At 36.0% G+C, this 21,595-nt stretch overlaps 1 pseudogene; it reads left to right on the top strand.

Annotated features, from left to right (window-relative positions):
• The first annotated feature begins 779 nt into the window (after positions 1 to 779).
• LOC150041646 (large ribosomal subunit protein uL14 pseudogene) lies at positions 780 to 17,938 on the top strand (annotated as a pseudogene).
• The last annotated feature ends 3,657 nt before the right edge of the window (positions 17,939 to 21,595 follow it).

The raw sequence follows: 21,595 nt of genomic DNA on the forward strand, positions 1-21,595 counted from the left end.
ATACTCAAAACAAGAGGGTACTCACATAGAAATAGACACAATAACCGATGAAGTAAGAGAGAAAGTCCAGAAATATTTGAGGTCAAATGATTTTTGCCAAAGGCATCCACAACAAAAAACAGACTTGAAGATAATTAATTCAATACTTGGGATTAGGAAAACTAGTTATCTATATTAAATTGGACCTTAAACCTGGCCATATATAAAATTCAATTTTACATTGTTTACAGATATAAACATATAATGAAAGTATGAAACTACTGAAGAAAATATAAGGGAAAATTTAAGAACTCCACATATATGGAGTTCAAGCAACCCAACAGCAAGAAAACCACTCAGATACAAAAGAGGGCAACTGACAGTATTAGAAAATGACAAATGGGACTGCATCATATTAAATATTTCTTTGCAACAAAACCCAGTTACCGCAATCTTGAGACTGCCTACAGAATGGCATAAAAATTAATATCCAGAGCATACAAAGATCTCCAAAGCTAAAAAACAAAAATTAATTCAATTTAGACATCAATTGAACTTACTACAGTTGAGTCAATAATTGTTCAAATGAATTGAACAAATAATGCTCTGCCTAACTATAGATGACAAAGAAATGCAAAAGGAATATTTCAATATTAGTCACAAAGGAAATAAAAGTCAAAACTACATTGAGCTTCCATGTCACCCTAGGCATAATGACAATAATCAAGAAATGATAATACACTGTTAAAGACACTAGGGGAAAAAACCCTCATATACTAATGTAAACCTGTATATACACTATGGAAATCTTCAAAGTAGATTCACCTTATGGCCTCACCATACAGCTCTTGGACATATACCTGGAGGTATGCAGATCAACATACTAGCAATAACTTTACATCCAGACTCACATCCAGCTTGTTTACAAAAGCCAGACTGTGGAATCAGCTGTGTTGCTGAAGTAGTGACTAGACAGATAAAATTTGGTACATGTATATCATGGAGCATTACTCAGCCATACATGAAAATTGAATGCCATTTGCAGGAATTAGATGGAACTGGAGTGGACATCATAATGTCATTCCAGATAAGATAAGTTCAAAAAGGCAAATATGAAGTTTGGGGTAATTTCTAAAATCTAGAAGTAAAAGATGGACTGTAGATAGGAACATACATGCTTACTAACATGCACATTCATTTTTACACACTTCCACATTTACACATATGCATGACAATTACAATAAAGGAGTTTTATTTATTTATTTATTTATTATTTATTTATTTATTTTTGCCAGCTGTGGGCTTGAACTCAGGGTGTGGGCACTGTCTTTGAGCTTTATCAAGGATAGTGGTCTGCCCCTTGAGCCATAGCACCACTTCTCTCTTTTTCTATATATGTGGTATGGAGGAATTGAACCTGGGCCTTCGTGCATGCTAGGAAACACGCTAACACTAGGCCAAACTCCTGGCCAAGGAATGATTTTTGAAAAATGACCAACTTGGGACCACGTCTTTTCATTTCCTTTCTGATGAAAGCATAGAATTCCATTGTATAAAAATAACACATTTATTTGATCCATTCATCTACTGAGGGGCATCTAGGTTGGTTCCCTATCTTAGCTATGGTAAATAATGCTGCAGTTAACAAAGTTGTGCTAGTAGTTGAAACTTTGGCAAAGTAGCAGAGTATAAAATACACCTTCAGAAATCAATGGCTTCTCTATATGCCAACTATAAGATTGAGGCTGAAATCAGGAAAGCACCTCCATTCACAATAGCCTCAAAAAATGAACAAAATAAGAATTAACCAAGGAATGAAAGGATCTTTACAATGAAAACTTTACAAACCAGAAAAAGGAATTTAAAGCAGATCTGAGGAAGTGGAAAAATCTCCCATGCTCCTGGATTGGAAAAATTAACATCGTGAAAATGACAAGCTTGCCAAAGGCTATCTACAAATTCAATACAATATCCATCAATATCCCAATGTCATTCTTTAAGGATAAAAATTCATATGGAATAATAAAAGACCCCATGTGGCAAAAACAATTCTTAGCAGAAAGAAAGAACATCGCAGGAGGAATGTCAAAACAAAACTTTAGACTCTATAAAAAGTTACAGTAATCAAAACAGCTTGGTACTGGCACAAGAACAGGCCTGAGGACCAATGGAATAGAACTGAAGATCCAGAAATCAACCCAAAGACCTATGGCCACCTAAGCTTCAACAAGGGAACCAAAAGAATGAGATGGAAGAAAAACAGCCTCTTCAACAAGTGGGGCTGGCAGAATTGGTTAAGCACCTCTAGAAAATTAAAGCTGAATCCTTATATATCACCCTGGACCAGAATTAATTCTAAATGGATCAAAGACCTTAAGGTAAAAGCAGCCACCCTGAAAACTTTACAGGAAGGAATAGGAGATACATGAGGTTCCCTTGGCATAGACGGAAACTATCTTAATAAAGGCACGGAAACACAACTAGTTAAAGAAACTTTGGGCAAATGAGACTGAATTGAACTTCAGAGCTTTTGTATGGTAATGGACATAGCTAGCAACTTCAATAGAAAGCCTGTGGGAGAAGATCTTCACTGGCCACACAACAGACAGGGCCTCGTATCTCAATATATATTTACAATTCAAAAAATTGAGCCTCTTAAAAACAAATCCTCAAAGAAACAAACATCCATTAAAAGCTGGGCTAAGGGTATCAATGTATGTGAATTAATGCACCTTCTATCTGGCAAATATCATGTAACACTTTTATTAATTACAATAAAAATATTTTAAAAAAAAGAATTAGAGACTTCTGTGAAAAGGAAATAAAAATAGCCAAAAGACACATGAAGAAATGCTCAACATCTGTAGCCATAAAAGAAATGCATCAACAACTGTGAGTTCCACTTCACCCCAGTTAGAATGTCCATTATCAAGAAATCTAATCAAAGCAAATGTTGGCAGGGATCGGGACAAAAGTCAATGCTACTACACTTGGTTGGTTTGTAAAGCAGTATGATGGTTCCTAAAAAGACTAAGCATAGAGCTCCCTTATGATCCAGCCATCTCCCTCCAGTGCTTTTACCCAAATGTCCTAACATTACTTATAAATACAAATCAAATGTGTTTTCTAACGTATGTTGTAAATTTTTTTAAAGGAAAAGGAACAAAATCTTAACAAATGGGGCAATGTCATTCTTTCTGACAGCAGCATAGAATTCCATTGTGTACAAATACCACATCTTGTTGATCCACTCATCAACTGAGGGACATCTAGGTTGGTTCCATATCTTTGCTATGGTAAACAGTGCTACAATGACATTGTTGTGCTGGTGGATTTAGTACGTCTTTGTTTCTGGATGATTGGGTAAATGCCAAGTACTGGAATTGCTAGGTCATAGGGGAGCTCTATGTTTAGTCTTTTGAGGCACTGCCATACTGCTTTCCATAGTGGTTGAGCGAGTTTGCAAATGGAAAGACTTAGAAAAGATCATATTAAGTGAAGTAAGCCAGACTCAGAGGAACTAAGGCTCAATAGTTTCCCTCATTTGTCATAATCAGTAGAAACCTTGGGCTCTCCTAGCAGAGATCTGCAATAGAGCAAAACCTTGATACATAAGGCCATATAGTATGATGCTAAATGAAAGGACCTCCAGGATATAGAAACAAAATCCATATAATGAGTGATTGTTGTCCTTAATGTACTGTTATCTCTCATCTCTTTTGCTGTCCCTTGGTTATCTCATATGTTACAGTATCTCATTTTGTTATCTGATATATTGGAGTTATTTGTATTTGGATATTTGAAATTGGATAGGGAAGGGGGGATAACCAAGACGGGGGGGAGGTGCGGGTAATGGGGACCAAGATGTGAAAGGGTATCAATATATGTGAATTAATGCACTTTCTATCTGGCAAATATCATGTAACCCTTTTATTAATTACAATAAAAATATATTAAAAAAGAAATAAAACTACTAAAATCATGGGACATGGAAATCAGTATTTGGTATGACAAAGGAAGATATCTCAAATAATACCCACAATAATACCCACTGATTTAATAGCAATAAGTCAACTGATATGAAGTATTTAGGAAACTTCTGGAACCAGAATAGGTCACAAAATTGACTTTCTGTTTGCAAATATAAGGAAAGAGGTATATTCCTATTAACATATTATTTTGAATAAATAAAGAAGAGGTTAGGTTTAAATTTTTGCAAGTGAAATTAAGCACACATATTTAGTTTTCTTCCCTGCCAAAATCATCTTGAAATTATTGAAAATGTTTTGTGGAGGGATGGGGACACTACTATATGGCCAGAGAAATCAGAAAAGCAACAAATAGTGTACCAATGATTATAAAGAAACTAGATGGTAGAAAACAGATGAGTCAGGATTGATTGAGAAAACTAGATTGAAAAGCCCAGCCCAAGTGAAAAAGGGAATAGAAATTTGTTTTCCAATCATATAGGAGCTCCAAGCAAATAGCTCAAGACAAGGGCTGAGGTACAGAGGAATAATTATGATGGTTATGTAATATAGTGAATTTTGAATAGCCAAGCCAATCTGACACTTTCTCTTATTCTCCTCCAATGTTCTTCCCAATGTGCTGAGGGCTTGAGATCCAGATATTACACTCCTGGAAACACCTTTCCAAATGAGGCAGGCAGCTTGCCTGGACAAGGCCTTGGCATAAATGGTAGGCCCTGAAGAATTATGAGATAAATCTTAATCTTATAAAAAGCATCAAACGATAAAAATGAATAAGATGGAAAAATAGCAGAGCAAAACAAAAATTGCTATCCAAAAATACAGTACACTTAAATCCTCTCATTTCTTTGTAGAGAAAAATATTTCTTGGGCTCTTTTGGACACAGGTTTGTGAATGGAATCACTGGAACCCCAGCAAGACATATGAATGGTTTTAAGAACATTTAAGAGTTGAAATGTTGCAAAAATATTATTCTGGCCACAAAATATTATAGGCTACTTCACAGACTAAGTAGAGTTTGAGAAACTGACAACTGGACTTCAACCTGGAGAGTGTGTGATAAATTACTAAACAGTTTACATCCCACTCACAATAAACATGTCCAACAGACAGGTCAGGAGCAAGTGGTATGCAATGTGAGTATCCTCTGTCCTCAGAAAACCAATCTATTCTTGAAAGCAGCAAGAAGAAACGGCTGCTCCTGTACCAGCTTTGTCACCAAAAAGACATGTATGTTTAAAACATTCAGTAAAGAAGAAAATACTATTCTCACTCAAAATTGAGCTTGAATAGCAATTTTCTCAAGAACTCTGTAAAATCTTTTTGTAACAATGAATGCAGTCCACGTTTTTCACATACACCCCTAATAAATAGTTTATCTTGGCAATGTAGAGTTGAAGCAACAGCGAGGTTATCAATTTCTTTCCAATAAGGAGTTTAGTAATATTCTCATGACCCCTGAATATATTGGATTAGAAATCCAATGCAGTTCAGTGTTCAAGATTCGGAAGAGTGAACCTAAATAGTTTCTTCGCACCTCTCCCTCCCAGCACTTCTTGAGGGAGTATACACTTCTCTAGGTAATGCAGAGGTGCTTTTATGTTGAGATTTGAAAGATAAGAATCACTTGTAGTTATTTATAAAATTCAATTGTATAAAACAGCTTCCAGAATGAAGAAATGTGTGTATTTCCTGTGAGTTCTGTCTTTGCAGCTGCAGTTTAATATAAAACTAGAGCTGAATAGCATACAAGCTGCAGGTTTAGGTCAACTGGCAATACCCTGCTTTTTCATTAATCTTTGCATGCAAATAATTAAATGCCTTATAAGTAATTCACTGGGCTAAAGAGAGAATGATAATTTCTGGCAGTGATTAAGGAATGGTTTGTAGGATGCAGGTGGCTTGGAAATGAACTTTTCACAATGAGTAAATTTCAGTCCCTAATACTCTCTTAACATGGTAGTCTGTTGAAAAAGCTCCCAAAATTATTTGCTCAAAATTTGCTTGACTTATTTTTACGTTTAGAGTAAATTTTCAAAAGGCAAATGTTAGTAGCATGAGCTATGTCTAATGGAAAAAAGTACCAACTGTATATTCCCCTTTGAGTCAAAAATAAAATCTATATAGAAAATAATGAGATTGCCTTCATTTATTCTTGGAAAAATAGTTGGGAAAGCAATTTCAAAGTAGAGTAATTGAACATTGCTATAATAAGTGTATTATATTCACAAGGTACAAAATAGAAGGGCTTGCAGTATTTGAAACTAAGTGCGTCTTTTCGGTTGTCATTCCCAAAGACAGAATTCCATTATTGTGCTTTATTGGTTACCTATGAGCAAGGCAGATGGACCTAGAGAGGAAAAGGAATCTGCTAACACTAACAGGCGAAAGTGAAGATGCAGGATTGGCTCCAGGGTGAGACTCATATATAGGAGATAAAGTCTGTAAAGATTTTCAGAAAATGTAACAGTTTAGAAACTGGAAATGATGCTAAGTAATATCAATTGAACTACAATAAATATTGAATGCAGAAAATGCCTATTTTTCTGTTTAGTGGAAAGAAAAGCCTACAAAATTAAGAAATTTCATAGGTATATACTCCCCTCATTACACAAATTATTAATAGTCACAAGTATCTGGAAAGATTTTGTACTGCTACTGTAATATAAAGTAGGAAGAGAAAAGATTGAGTTTCGAACATGGACAAAACAAAGAATATATAAATGTTGCAGCCTATATCAGTGGTGTAGCTGCCAAACTCTGATCCTTTAATATAAGAGAGTAGAAGGCTTCCTCAATGCTTTCAGAGGCTATTGAAATGTTTCTTTCTGCCCTGTTAGAACTTAGTGGTAAGAGAAGTAAACTAGGCAATCTATCAACATCCAAAATGAGCTAAATCAGAGGATAGAATGACAGTTCTTAATTCTTGTATTAGGAAGTCTTATTACTGAATTGTCATATTCAGAGAAAAAAATGTCAAGTGCTTAAGTTAACTTGCCTAGAGTTATACTGCAAGCCATTAAAAAGACATTAATTAAAGATGCCTAGAAAATTTGCAGCTTTTTAGTTAATGTTCACTAAATTAGCTGGTACAAATCCTAATAGAATTTTATTTTCATTTCAACATTTTGTTTCTAATTGGAGTTTAATTCACCTTTTATCTGACTATTGTAAGCAGTGTTGCTTTCCTAAAAAACGACCTTATCGATTCTTCATTCCTGGCTAGCACAATCAAGGCTCCTGATGAAGGTGATATCCTCCTTCTTGGTTAAGTGGTAACTTTTGGCTGACATCACAACCAAAAAGTATCCTCGTTCCTCTTAGTAAATCTTTTGTTTATGCATTGTCATATGATTCAGTTTTGATCATTGAGATTTTAGGGAACTGCCTAGTATGAGTGTCTAGGAAGAAAAAGAACATGAACATAAACACACACAGAGTTGTTTTGAGAATTAAATGAGCTACCACTGTACTGTACATTGGATTACATGATGCTAAAAATGTAGACACGGGCCGGGAGTTTGGCCTAGTGGTTAAAGTGCTTGCCTAGCATGCACGAAGACCCGGGTTCGATTCCTTGGTACCACATACATAGAAAAAAGCTGGAAGTGGTGCTGAGGCTCAAGTGGTAGAGCTCTAGCCTTGAGAAAGTCCAAGGACAGTGCTCAGGCCCTGAGCTCAAGCCCAGGACTGGCCAAAAAAAAATAAAATAAAAATAAAAATGTAGACACAAGGCATTCAGGTACTTGCCTAGTATCAAAATTTTGTGCATTGCTTCCTCTAGCTGGTCCTTACCATCCACTTCTGTAAAATAACGTTCAGAATATGTTCTCTGCCAGCTTAAAATCAAAACACTGTCTTCATATAGTAAGAGAAACAGAAAAACAAAATGATTGGAAAGGAGTGGGGGAGGGAAAGTTGAAGAAAAATATGAGAAGAGGTTTCAATATTCAAGAAGTAATGTACCCACTACCTAATAAATGTAACCGTAATCCCTTTTTATATCACCTGACAATAAAAATATAATTTAAAAAAACAGAAGTAATGTACCTACTACCTGATGAATGTAACTATATCTGCTCTATACATCACCCTTTCAATAAAATACAATTAAAAAGAAAGTAAAAGTATGTCAGAGAAAGGTACTATTTATTTACCACATTGTTTTATTGTTTTATTCAGGGCACAGGTAAAGATTATATATTCCAATCTTCCCCTATGTGTAGACGTGACTTGTGTGACCAAATTCTGACCACCAGAGTACAGCAGAAAAATGATAGATCTTTTCCAAGACAGCAACAGTACCAATTGGAGATAAACTCTTACTTCAGTTAGCAAGTCAAAGTTAGCTCTTCCGTCCCGCGGGTTCAGTTATTCGTAAAGCCCGAGGAGGCACCTCCTAAGAGAAGAAAACCAATGGGGGAAAGAGAGGAAGGAGACCAGGCGCATAAAGAAAGAGACAATCTGAGTCGCGTCAAGGTCTCATTTATTAAAAGTAAAGCAGGGTTTATATACCCTGAGTGTAAGGAAGGGAGTATAGAGGGGGGGATGGAGAGTTTTTGCGATAACAAGAACGGGAAATCTCAAGGTTAGGGGAGGGTCAGGCTATTCTTTTGGCCATTGTGCTAACCCAAGCGACACAACCTGCGGTTATTCCGAGAAGTATTTTGTGCAGATGACTCAACCAGGTGCGGTTTGCTCAAGGCTAGAGGGTCTTTGCTTTGTTCCATTTAACTCCTTGGTCTCTGACAGTTAGCCCTAACAAAAAAGCATTGGGCAGAACTCAATCTCTCCTGGAATTCCAAGAAATAACTCACTGATATGCTAAATTAAATTTTTACATTTTCTTGAGCTTGTGAATATTTTGATATGGGCAAGCCTAAGGTAAAATATTTCCCTTTGTTGCCTCTGTGTGTGTATTTTGTGTGTGTATATGAGTAAGTGTAGGTAAATATCTCTAGGATAATTCTTCCTGGAAAATCAATTTTGAGAAATTTCTATCTCTCTCTCTGTCTTTGTCTCTCTGCCCCCCTCTCTCTCCCCCTCCCTCCCTCTCTCTCTCTCTCTCTCTCTCTCTCTCTCTTTCTCTCTCTCCTCTTTATCTTTCTCTCCTGCAGCCATTTCTAAGAAAACTGGTTTTTTCAAGATCCTATCATGACACAAGATTAAATTCAAGAATTTAATCTCTGGTTCATATTACAAAAACTAAAACATGAACCAACTTCAACCAACCACTGTAATGGCCTAATTGGAGATTTGCAAAGGAGATCTTGGAATTTGGCTATTTGATCTACTGTAACATATGAATTTAACAATAAGTGTGGTGTTTTAAATTTGTTTTGTGTAGTGACACAGTATGATTGCTTTCATACTGAGCCTTCAGTAAAATATAAGACAAAGCCATATACAAGGCTCATGCCTTCTATCCACCTATGGCAGGAAATGAATAGGAAGATTGCTGTGCCAGCCAAAGGATGTAACCCTATCTCAAAACTAACCAGAAGAAAGAGGACTGAACCACATCAGTGTTCATTGCAGCATTATTTACCATAGCTAAAATATGGAACCAACCCAGATGTCCCTCAGTAGAAGATTGGATCAACATGATGTGGTACTTATACACAATGGAATTCTATGCTTCTGCCAGAAACAACAACATCGCCCCATTTGTAAGGAAATGGACATACTTGGAAAAAAATCATATTAAGTGAAATAAGCCAGACCCAAAGGAACGTAAGCTCAATGATTTCCCTCATTTGTCCTAATTAGTATATATCTATGATATTCATAACAGATGATCTCAATAACCCAATTGTTCAACGCATAGGACAATATGTAGTGAAGCATATCCACATGAACTCCAGGATATGGAAATGAGAGCTCCTTATTACATCTTGTATTTAGGATTGGTGTTGTTTTTTGCTTATTTCTTTCTTTTAGTTTTCTGTACCTTGTGTCTTATATATAAGATTATTCGATATGTGGAAGGGAAAAGGAATCACAGAAACAGCAGGGAAAGGATGAACTAATGCAACATTGTGCTCAGTTAAGACTATGTTAGATATGAACATTAACAACCTGGCAGGGAGGGGAATAGGAATGGCTGAAGAGGAGCAAATGAGGATGGGGTAAAAATGTTTTAAAACAAATGTACTCATTACCTAACTTGCGTTATTGTAACCCACCTGCTCATCATTTTCTGCCTTCTCAATAAAAATTAAGGAAAAAAAACAGGAAGAGGGATGAAATTTTAATACAAGCATTTGAGTGCCTCTCCAGTGACATGAAAACTTACAGTCAAACCTCAGTACAGACAAAAAATTATGGGAGGACAGGCTGGAATAAAAATTAGAAAGCTAAGCAAAATGGTGCCTAATTTATTAAGATGTTTTATATATATATGAAATATGAGAAATATGAAAGGTTTGTATGTGCTAACTATGTTGGCTGTAATTTGAGAATTACCTAAAGTATATTTTAAGGTTAAAATATACTGTAAACAACTAAAATTGAATTTTCTATACTAAATAGTTATATGAATACTATCATTTAACAGTATTGAATTTTCTATACTAAATAGTTTTATGAATATTATTGTTTAACAGTAATAGTTGCAATATTAATAATTTTTATTCAGAAAGTTGACTTAAAGGATTTTATACTTTATCAGGATGGTTTTCATATTTTAATCTGTACTGTAACTAGGAGTTCATTTAAATATCTGTCAATATATGTTTTATTTATTTATTTATTTATTTATTTATTTTGGCCAGTCCTGGGCTTGAGCTCAGGGCCTGAGCACTGTCCTTGGATTTTCTCAAGGCTAGAGCTCTACCTCTTGAGCCTCAGCACCACTTCTGGCTTTTTTCTATGTATGTGGTGCCGAGGAATCGAACCCGGGTCTTCATGCATGCTAGGCAAGCACTTTAACCACTAGGACAAACTCCCGGCCCCTCAATATATGTTTTTGATGATTATACTTTCATGAAATAACTATTAATTTAAATCATTTTAACATAATTAATACCCTATATGTCTGGGACAATGACTATGCAGAAGTATATATTCAAGCATTGCCTAAATGTTTGTAAAGTATTCAAGTTAGCAAAACGTTTAAGGTAACTAAATAACTTCAGTCCTTGCATCTGGCAAGAGAAAAATTCAGGCCAGATATAAACATAACATGTAAGTAAAGAGAATAGGAAATTTTATTAGAAAATAAATATATCCAAAGAAAGAGAGCATAAGGGAGTCACATGAAGACAACACTTCAACCCATCTCAACTCTATTGCACACTTTTTCTAGTTATGGAGTTGATCTTTGATTTAAGTGGGAAAATTCGATTCGTTAATGACTGCTTTCGGCTTTGTATTTCCTTTAATGTTATGATGGCAACCATCAAAGATTTAATGCCACATATTTATTTCCTCATTCTTTTTTACTTTTTACTTCTTCATTGGTTTGTATCTCTAGGGTCCCATTTCCTTGTCAGACAGGTTTTAGTTTATCACTTTATCGTGCCATCTTCAAGATGTGTAGGCCACAATTTCTTGCTTGATTTTCTAATAACTCATATCACTTTTAATGTAAAGTCTTCTTGATTGAAGAACCTTCGAACACAAAGGGTCCTACTTTACAGCCCTCTTAGAAGCAGGAAAATGCAGACCATCTTCCAGATGTTAATGACTCTTATGGTAACAAGCTCCTACCTTACCAGCCCTGAGACCATGGATATCACACAACCTGTGGTGCTACCTCTGAGCATTCCTGAGACTTATAAATGTTTTACATATGCATACCAGGAGCTTCCTGCTTCCCGTATTTTCGTTTTATTTAAATAGGTGAATATATATTTAAATATCTTCAATGGCTGCCGAATAATAAATCTCTTTTCTTTGCCCTAAGGGGATAGAAAAGGCAAAAAGAAATCCTATGTGTCCTTGTATTTATTAATAGAGATTGCTTAAAATATAGTATAGAGTTGTATGTATACATATTTCTTAACAGACCGTGAACTTACAAATATGAAATGCAAGCCAAGCACCGGTGGCTCACACCTAGAATCCTAACTACTCAGTACGCTGAGATCAGAGGATTGCAATTTGGGTCCAGCCCAGGCAGAAAATTCTGTGAGAATCTTATCTCCAATTATCATTTTATCATCACAATGTTTATATAAAGGAAGTGGAAATGCTTTAGAAAAATTTGAATACTATACACTTTATGAAATATCCTCATACTCACTCAAGGGAGAAAGAAAGTGAGAATGAGGGAATGAGACATGACACTGAAAATAGAGTTTATGATTCCGTGAGAGAGAAATTTAAGTAGCCATTGTTGGGTCTGAAGATACAGAAACAGACCACATGCCACTTAATGCAGGTGGCTTTAGAGATATCAACTGGAAAAGACAAAAAGTGGGTCATGTCCTAGCACTTTCAAAAAGAATAAAATCTACCCATAGATTTTACCCCTCCAGGACCCATTTCAGAATTCTGACTTCCCATAAGTTTGTTTGACTTTTAGGCCCACAGTTTATAGCAAATATTTATAGTAGCAGTGGAAAACTAAAACAAAAAGGAAATACATTCTTGTTGAGCCATCTGTGTGATCTTAGTAATGTGGTAGTCACTTGGCTAGATGCCAACGTAGATAGTCCCTGTCCTTGTGCTCCTTATATATTAGAAATGACAAGGAATGCACAGGGCATCAGTTACTGCTGAGGTAAGAAATATGGAAAGTGAGTGACTGGAATTCTGACCACAAAACAGTCATGAATTACCGGGCCTGGCTTGCTTCTAAGGAACAGTTCTTGAAGTACAGAACATGGCATTGGAAAAGTGCTGATATAGTTAGGTTATCTGTCATCACATTGTGCTGCAGACCTGACATGTTCGAAATGAAATCCCTAGGTATGTGAGCGCAGCCTATGGTAAAGGAGTGGGTATCATCTCCACCAAACCCAGCTGTCATACAGAAAAGAATCATTGATCAGTGCAACAAAAATAATGCATACTATCCTGGTCTACTTAGAAAATGTCTCCTAAATTATCCAGCTGAAGCTATCGCCATATCACCTATGAAACTCATCTTTGTCACCATTAATTCTATCATTCCAGTTTCCCCATACTTTTTATTTTTTATTGTCAGGATAATGTATAGAGGGTTTACAGTTACATTTGTCAGGTAGTAGCTGCATTACTTCTCACACATTCACACCCCTTCTCATGTTTTTGTCCCTGTTTCCTTCCCCTCACCTCTTCCCAATTATTTTGTTTCCCCCCTCCCTTTCCTATTTCAAATAAACAAATAAATATATATAAAATATATCAGGTAACAAAGTCAGATACAGTAACACTATGAGATTTACCATAAGGGCAAAAAAGAAAAGAGAAATAGCATAGTACATTAAGAACAGCAATCACACAAGATATAGCTCTTGTTTCCATATCCTAGAGATCCTTTCATTTAGTCTCATCCTATGACCTTAGGTTCCTAGGTTCTGAGCTATTGTAAACTTCTGCTAGGAGAGTCCCAAATTCCCCATATTTTTAAGCTAAGTGATAGAACCATTCACCCTCCTTCTGCCCAGGTAACAGCCTGTGCATATGGGAATTTAGCCCTGGAAAAGTACATGGCTTCACCTTCCTATGTCTTCTGTTTCTAATCCCTGATCCTGGGGGTGTTTGACTGTGAAGATCAAATGAGGTACGATTAGTAAAGTGCTTACTACAGTGTTTGTACGTCCTCAGAATGCAGTATACTTATTATCATTTGTTAGTAGTAATTGATCGTAAGTAGAGCAATCATATGCCCCATTTGCATGGGACAGACCAGCTTAACAACTGTCACAGCTTAATTATGAATTACATCCCTTTGACATACAAGGATGTCTTCAAATATACGTTAATAAAACAAAAAGTAATAATTAGAATTCAATGTGCTAGATTGGTACTAAGAGAAAAGCTGATATGTACAGAAACATATGGCTTAGGCTTCCAATTTTACCTGTGTAAGAGTAAGTGTTCTTGCTACAGCTAGTGGTGGTACACTAAAACAGGGCAAGCGTCTTGAAAAGGCCACAAGTAGAAGAATTCAGAAAAATGTTGTGGTTTTTTTCTCCTTGAACATTTCTTCATTCCCCTTAATCCATGGAGAAAGCTGGGATTAGTAAGGGCCAACTCTGCTGCCATTTGATTATTTCAAGCAGACATTTTTGTCTCTCTTTCTCAAAAGAACAAAGTCAAATCCTTTTGATATCGAAATTTCTTGATGCTTTAAACCACCAGAGCTGTGATTATACTCTGAAAATAACTCTTGACATAAAACAAAGATTAAAGACTCATGTGAGTTTAGAGATGGGTTGTTCTTAGTTCTAAGAAAACTAAAACCAGGGCTAGACCAAACAGCAATTTATTACAGGGATAAGATAAGGAATTGTAACTGGATGTTTATTCTTTACGATAGCTTTTTTTCCTTTAGATGTATCATTCTCAATTTTTACATCCATGATTAAATTCACTACAAAAATAAACAGAACAATAAAAATGAAATATGTGTGTATGCTAATATATACTTAGTAAAATTCAGAAAGCAGTACACCTCTGAAAATTGAGAAAGAGGAAATTCATAGGGGGGAGGGTAAATCTTATATTTTACTGTATTGTCAATGTGTTCTCTATTATCTCACCTTTTTTATTGTTATGCTAGGGAATACACGCATTTCAAATGCAATGAAATTGCTTTACCACTGACTTATAAACCTAACTGCAACTTATTTTATTTTATTTAGTTGTAATAAGCATTTATTAATTTAGAAACTGAAAAATTATTATGTATAGGGTTATTGTTTTTAAATATATTTTGGTAGAAAAGCTTTCTACTGTCCCTAAGACTATATATTATAGATAAGATGGCTGATGGAATAACTACGATTTTTCAGTTGATTTGATGTATTAATCCAAGCTCAAATAACTTGGATGAAATAAATTGTCTCTTGAAAGCCCAACTTCCCCAAGTTAATCCATAACGCAAGCATATCTATCTTTCAAAACCTGTGGAAGTACAGCCAATAAAAGTCTAAAACTTTCCCTTGATGTTTAAATTAGTGTCATTCTTTCTCTTTTAGTATGGTCAGTACTTGTGAAAGTGATTGTGTATGGCTCACATGAATATTGTATGTTAAATGGGGAAGATGAAGAAATTTTTGCAGAAGTAGTTATGTCCCTAGTCGGTTGACTTTACATTAATCAAAAGGGAAAATGATTTTTATGGGTGAATTTGACTTAGAGACTTTTAAACCTGGGATTACAGTTCAGAGAGAAGCAAAGCAAAGTCATATATTCTGACCTTGAAGGAGCAGACTGTCAGGTTAAGAGGGAGGACCAGGCTATAGAGAATGAAAAGAAAATTAAATGTTGTAGACCTCTATTCTATAGTCCCATGACACTGAAGTGTTCCATGAACCAATGAGTTCAGAAGATTTTCAGCTGGATAACACCTCATTGTATATAACCTCTGAGACAATAAATGCATGTTATTTTAAGTTGCTAATTTTGTGAAAATTTTCAGTTCAGGAATAAAGCATTAGCAGAATTAAGTTCAATTTCCTGCCTGGCACTGACTGAGGAAAAACCTTCAGGAGTTTTGTTGTTATTTTGCGGGGTGAGGTTGTTTGGAGGGGTATTGGAGCAGGAATGAGGTTTGAATTAATATCTTCTATTCTTTGTTTTAGTCTACACAAGAATTAATAAATAAGTAAATCACCCTGCACCTGTTGCTGCAAGTCACTATCCCAAGAAGAGGTATAAAAGAGGAAGAATGAAAAGCATAGAAATGAGATCAGAAATTTCTATATTTCTATATGTATGCTACACATGGTAGCCACTAGCCACATGTGGTCTTCAAGCAATGAAAATATATCTAGTGTAACTGAGGAACTCAGTTTTAATTCTATGCAATTTTGATACACTTATGAGTGAATAGCCCATACAGCTTACCATATTGGATATGGCAATTGTAGAATCATGTTATCGAGGGCCATCATACATGGCTGTATGAACTAATACAAATTCCATCACTTATCTTTGAGTTAATTTTCTCATGATTTAGTATGACTCACAAGAGGGTTATTGTTAAGTCTGCGCAGGAGAATCATCTACTTCCCCACTTTTGGTTGTGAAGGAGAGCACATACCCTTACCAGAAATCAACCCGCCCCAAACCAGTAATTACCTGTACCTCTCAATCACTTGACTGTCAATCACCTGGCTGTGAGTTAGCAAAAAGCCCCCAGGTTCTGAGATCACTTCTGTATCTGCCACAGCCACATGTCCTTCTAACCCTTCCCTAATATAATCAGTCTCCACAATTAATTTGAGCTGATACAGGCTGCCCCCTACTTTAGAGTGCAGTCCAGCAGATTGGCTCTTCCAAATAAACTCTTTTCTGCCTGAATAATGTGGTGATCTCCTTTCACCAACTCTTATAGTTATGAGTATTAAATGAGTTCCCAATTGTGAGGTACTCAAGAGTATTTTGGATCTGCTTTATTTCAGTAGTACAGTGTCTTTTCCTGCATGCTTCTGGCCCTGTATTCAATCCTCAGTACTAAAAAAAATATACAATGACTTTTACATGATAGACTATATATATTCCTATATCTACTTTTCTCATAATAACTACATAGATTCTATTATATCCTCTATCCATGCTAATCCTATACACTAATACTCTAAAGCCCAGTAATTCTTTCTTCACATGACACCTTTTGGGATAATTCCAAACCAAACAATACTTAATTGGCTGCTACACTTTTTTGTCATCTACTTACACACTGCCTTCAAATGTTATTTAAATATTTGTGGGTGTATTTTCTGTCTTCAGAACTAACTGGGCCTCGATAAACTTACTTTTTCCTGTTTGTTTTTTTTTCCCAGTCCTGGGCTTGGGCTCAGGGCTTGAGCACTGTCCCTGGATTTTCTCAAGGCTAGAGCTCTGCCACTTGAGCCACAGCACCACTTCTGGCTTTTTGTTACGTATGTGGTACCGAGGAATCGAACCTGAGTCTTTGTGCATGCTAGGCAAGCACTTTAACCACTAGGCCAAACTCTGGCCCCTTCCTGTGTTTTTTTATTGTGTATTTTCCCCATGCTGAGCACACATCAATTCTTCTAGAAGACACAAATATTTGTTGAAATTTATGTAGCCATATGAATTGAAGATGAATAAAGTCAAGACAGTAAGCAGAGACATTGATAATCACTTCCTATTTAACTAGGACTAGGTGCAAGTAACATACTTAAGATATGAACGAGACAATCCTCCGCCATCTGAAGCTCGGTGGCTCCCTCCCTCTCAGGGAGTTTCGGCTCTGGGCACCTGGGGCTCTTTTCTCTCCTTTGGGCCTGAGAAGGAGAGCAATGAGCACAGCAAGGATACTGGAAGGGTCCCGAATGTGGCGGGTGGTGGAGTGGGAACGTTGAGATGGTAGGATCGGGGATTCTAAGAACAGAGACGTGGTGGGTCTTCTGGGGCGAAATTTCGGATTTCGCTGGGTCTTCCCGTAGGAGCTGTGATCAACTGTGCAGATAACACCGGAGCCAAAAACCTATATATCATTTCTGTGAAGGGGATCAAGGGACGACTGAACAGACTTCCTGCTGCTGGTGTAGGTGACATGGTGATGGCTACAGTCAAGAAAGGCAAACCAGAGCTAAGGAAGAAGGTACATCCTGCAGTGGTAATTCAACCACGAAAGTCATACAGGAGAAAAGATGGTGTATTCCTTTATTTTGAAGATAATGCAGGTGTCATAGTAAACAATAAAGGGGAGATGAAAGGTTCTGCCATCACGGGACCTGTTGCAAAGGAATGTGCAGACCTGTGGCCCAGGATTGCGTCTAATGCAGGCAGCATTGCATGATCCTTCAGTGCATTTGTAAAAAGCCAATACCCTATTAAAAATTATTTGTTCAAAAAAAAAAAGATACGGTTTACAAACCAAGACCTCACTTATACTAAGCATTTGCTCTACCCTCAGGCTACACCCCAAAGTATTTTGATTAATTATTACTAAGTAGTTTATGAGCATTCCCCTAAATCATTCTCATTCTGTAATTCCCAGAAAATAGGGTATACAATGGTCATGAGGCTCTACAAAGGACAGCAATCCAGCTTTCCTCCAGAAAACTGGGGAAGAGAACTGTCCTGTAGCTCCTGGAGAAGGAACAAGCTATATTGAAGTTTTTTTGTACCTGGACTCTGAATAGTCCTGCCTCATGGTTAGTGAAACCACTTCTTGAACACTGTTCCTGCCTAGTATTTTCTTTGGAATGCTGTCTCTATATGCCAAATTGTTTAAATTTGCCATTAGAAGCAAGATTTTGATTCTATTTCTGTCAAGTACACTCTTTGGTTATGTACCAACTCTCCATCTGAAAATCATTTGATATTGTTATTTTCTTTGTGATATTAGACCCAAGATGTATAGTACACGAAGCCCTGAACTCCAAATGTGTCCCAACTCTTTTTGTCTTGTCTTTAAGTAGTTTTACAAAGGAGCTGCAATTTTAAAAAGGCATTTTATGGGGCTGGGAGTTTGGCCTAGTGGTTAAAGTGCTTGCCTAGCATGCATGAAGACCCGGGTTCAATTCCTCGGTACCACATATGTACATACATATGTAGCAAAAAGCTAGAAGTGGTGCTGAGGCTCAAGTGGTCGAGCTCTATGTAGCCTTGAGAAAGTCCAAGGACAGTGCTCAGGCCCTGAGCTCAAGCCGAGGACTGGCAAAAATAAATAAATAAATAAATAAATAAGGAGTTTTATGAATATGTTGCATCTTGATTCATGTCCCCCCCTTTCAATATTCTCATTCATTCTCATTCTCTTCTGACCAACTCATTCTCTTATTTTTCTTGATATGGTAGAATATATATTGCATTCTTGTCTGCATTCTCCCTCTTCTGCCCTTCCTTTCTCTACACTTCTTTCTTGGCCCCACCCTCCCTCTTGCAAGTACCCTGGTTTTCTTCTGTTAATTTTGATGGTTTTTGAGTACACCTTTCTAAGGAATTACATTAACTTCTCCTTTGAAACTACGATATTTCAGCTAATACATTTGTTACAACTTGAATCCCACTCAACATGTTGACTTATAGGTTTATAGACTATTTATTTCTAGCTCCCATATATTAGGGAAAACTGCAACCTTTGTCTCTCTTGACATGACTCACTTCACTTAATACAATTTTTTAAATGTTTAAATTTCTTTACAAACAGCACAGTGTCATTCTTCATAATGGATGATTAAAATTCTATTGTATACATATACCATATTTTCTTGATCCTATCTTTCACTGAGGAGCATCTGACCTCACCCCCAATTCTTATTCTCACTATTAGCTTAAGCCCTGCCTGTGTCTAATCTCTAGTCAGCCTAACCAATCTCTCTCAACAAAATTTTGATGTTGATGTTTGTATCAACATCACTTTGGTAGGTTACAATTTGCCTTGCATCAGACACCTAATTCCAGAAGCTTCAGAAGAAGGAATTTAATGGCAGAATTTCTAATAAATTTTAAGTGCACTAAGTACTAAGGGCAAAAGATTGTCAGAGGGGTTACAGTAAATCCCTCCCCAAACCATACCAAATGACTGGCTCAATTCTGAACCATTGTATGTGGAGAAAAGTAATGAAAAGATTACTAAAACAGCTCATTTAATTCACATGACTCTCTTTTGCAGCCAACCAATTCTGTTTTGTGAATGGCTATAAAAACTCCTTCTAATTTTAGAAAAAGCCAATACAAATTAACTGCCAAGAATTTCCATTTACAGTTGAGTGCATTTCTGCTTGTAATCTTTAACTGTCTGGTTGGTTATGGGAGAAAAGTAAGAAAAAGTATTAAACCCTCCATAGTAAGTAAAGCAGTAGTAATTTTTGAATATAAATTTGAAAAAAAAAGCACAATCAACAATTGCAATATTGGTCTTCATTAAGATTTTCTCTGACTTTATTTTTGCTGAATTTTTCATTAGTAAATCTGTATACAGTATACTTTATTAGCAACAAACCCTCATTCTGCTTGTTGTAGAGCATAGCAATAAAATTTGAATTATGAGGCTCATTAATAAATATCATTGTCTTTTAGTCATTTAGTGCTAGAAAATTGAACACAATATCCTCATTGTTATTTTGCATCATGATTTCAGTCAAGACCAAAGACAGAAACTAAGATGTTCAGTTTAATTTTAAGCTGTAAGGACTCTCTTTTATGTATGTAGTTTATCCATAATAATTCTTTGAATATGCTGAAACTCTTGAAATATTCACATATTCTTCTTGGAGATTAACCCAATTGATCAGTAATTACTGAAACTTGTAATATCATCTGACTATGCATATGTCATCCATTTATACTAACCACAAGGAATCCCACTATGAATTGGTTTTTATGCTTGAAATACATTTCTCATGTGTGTTCTCATCACAATAAAAATGACATAAATAACCAACAAGAGATCTCTAAATAATTTTCATATTCGGTAATGAAAATAATGCTGCCTATCAGATATGTAACTAAGAATAAAAAGGAGATCATATATACCAACTGTCTTGCATAGAGACTAAACTAAAATAGACATTCATTATACATGGCAGTAGTAGCACTGGGCAAACCCAGTAACCCATTTTTAGCCTTGTAGGAATTAGCATCCTTGAATATCTAAATAATAGCAATTTCAGGATGATGAAATGGGTGACACTGATCAATTTTCACTGTACTACTTTGTTGAATGGCAACTGCTTTGTAAATCTACTTAGAACAATAAAAAAACAAGAGGGAAATGGGGACCAAGACATGAGAAACGATATCAGTATTTGGAATTAATGCACCATCTACCTGGTGAATATAATGTAACCCTTCTATTAATTACAATAAACATATATGAAAAAACAAAATAAAAATAGTGTTATCTTAGGAATCTTGATCAGATGTAATACAAACTTTACCTGTGCTTTTCAAATAATTGCGGGAGTGTATAAAATTGACTTGCATGCTCTTTGCGACTTTTGGTCTTTAAACTGCTGTTTCCAGTATTTCCTGACCACTCATGATGTATTCTATTGAGTCACCATCAAACCAAGCCATTTTGGCTTTCAAAATCTATTTTCTGGAATGGGGTCTGAGGTCAAGAATCCTATCAATCTGAAAATGTGGAAACAGAAGCATCTCAAGTTTAAACTCATCCAGTACAACACAGAAAAAAAAAACTTTCTGAATTCCAAAGTAGAGTTCCTCCTTCTTTTCTCCCAGGATCTTCTAATGAGGAAGGCTAGAATAGGCATTGGGAAAAAAATATAGTGGCAAACTCTGGTGACTAAAGTCAGATGTAATGTGTAGTAGAGTTGTACAGCAAGATATCAATCATTGTTCATATATTGGAAAAAGACCACCTCAAACCACTTTATTATGACATTTCCATATCATTAACCTTGTAAAAATGAGCGTCCCATCATGTACCTGAAGACAGGTCTGAAAACGTCACGTAAGGACACTAAAGTAAACAGAAAATCCTGACCCATTCCTGGAAATCCCCATCTGCATTATGTCTTTGAACCCAGGA

This window comes from Megascapheus bottae, chromosome X, assembly GCF_031878675.1.
Source record: "Megascapheus bottae isolate mThoBot1 chromosome X, mThoBot2.hap1, whole genome shotgun sequence".
NCBI classification, from domain to species: Eukaryota; Metazoa; Chordata; class Mammalia; order Rodentia; family Geomyidae; genus Megascapheus; species Megascapheus bottae.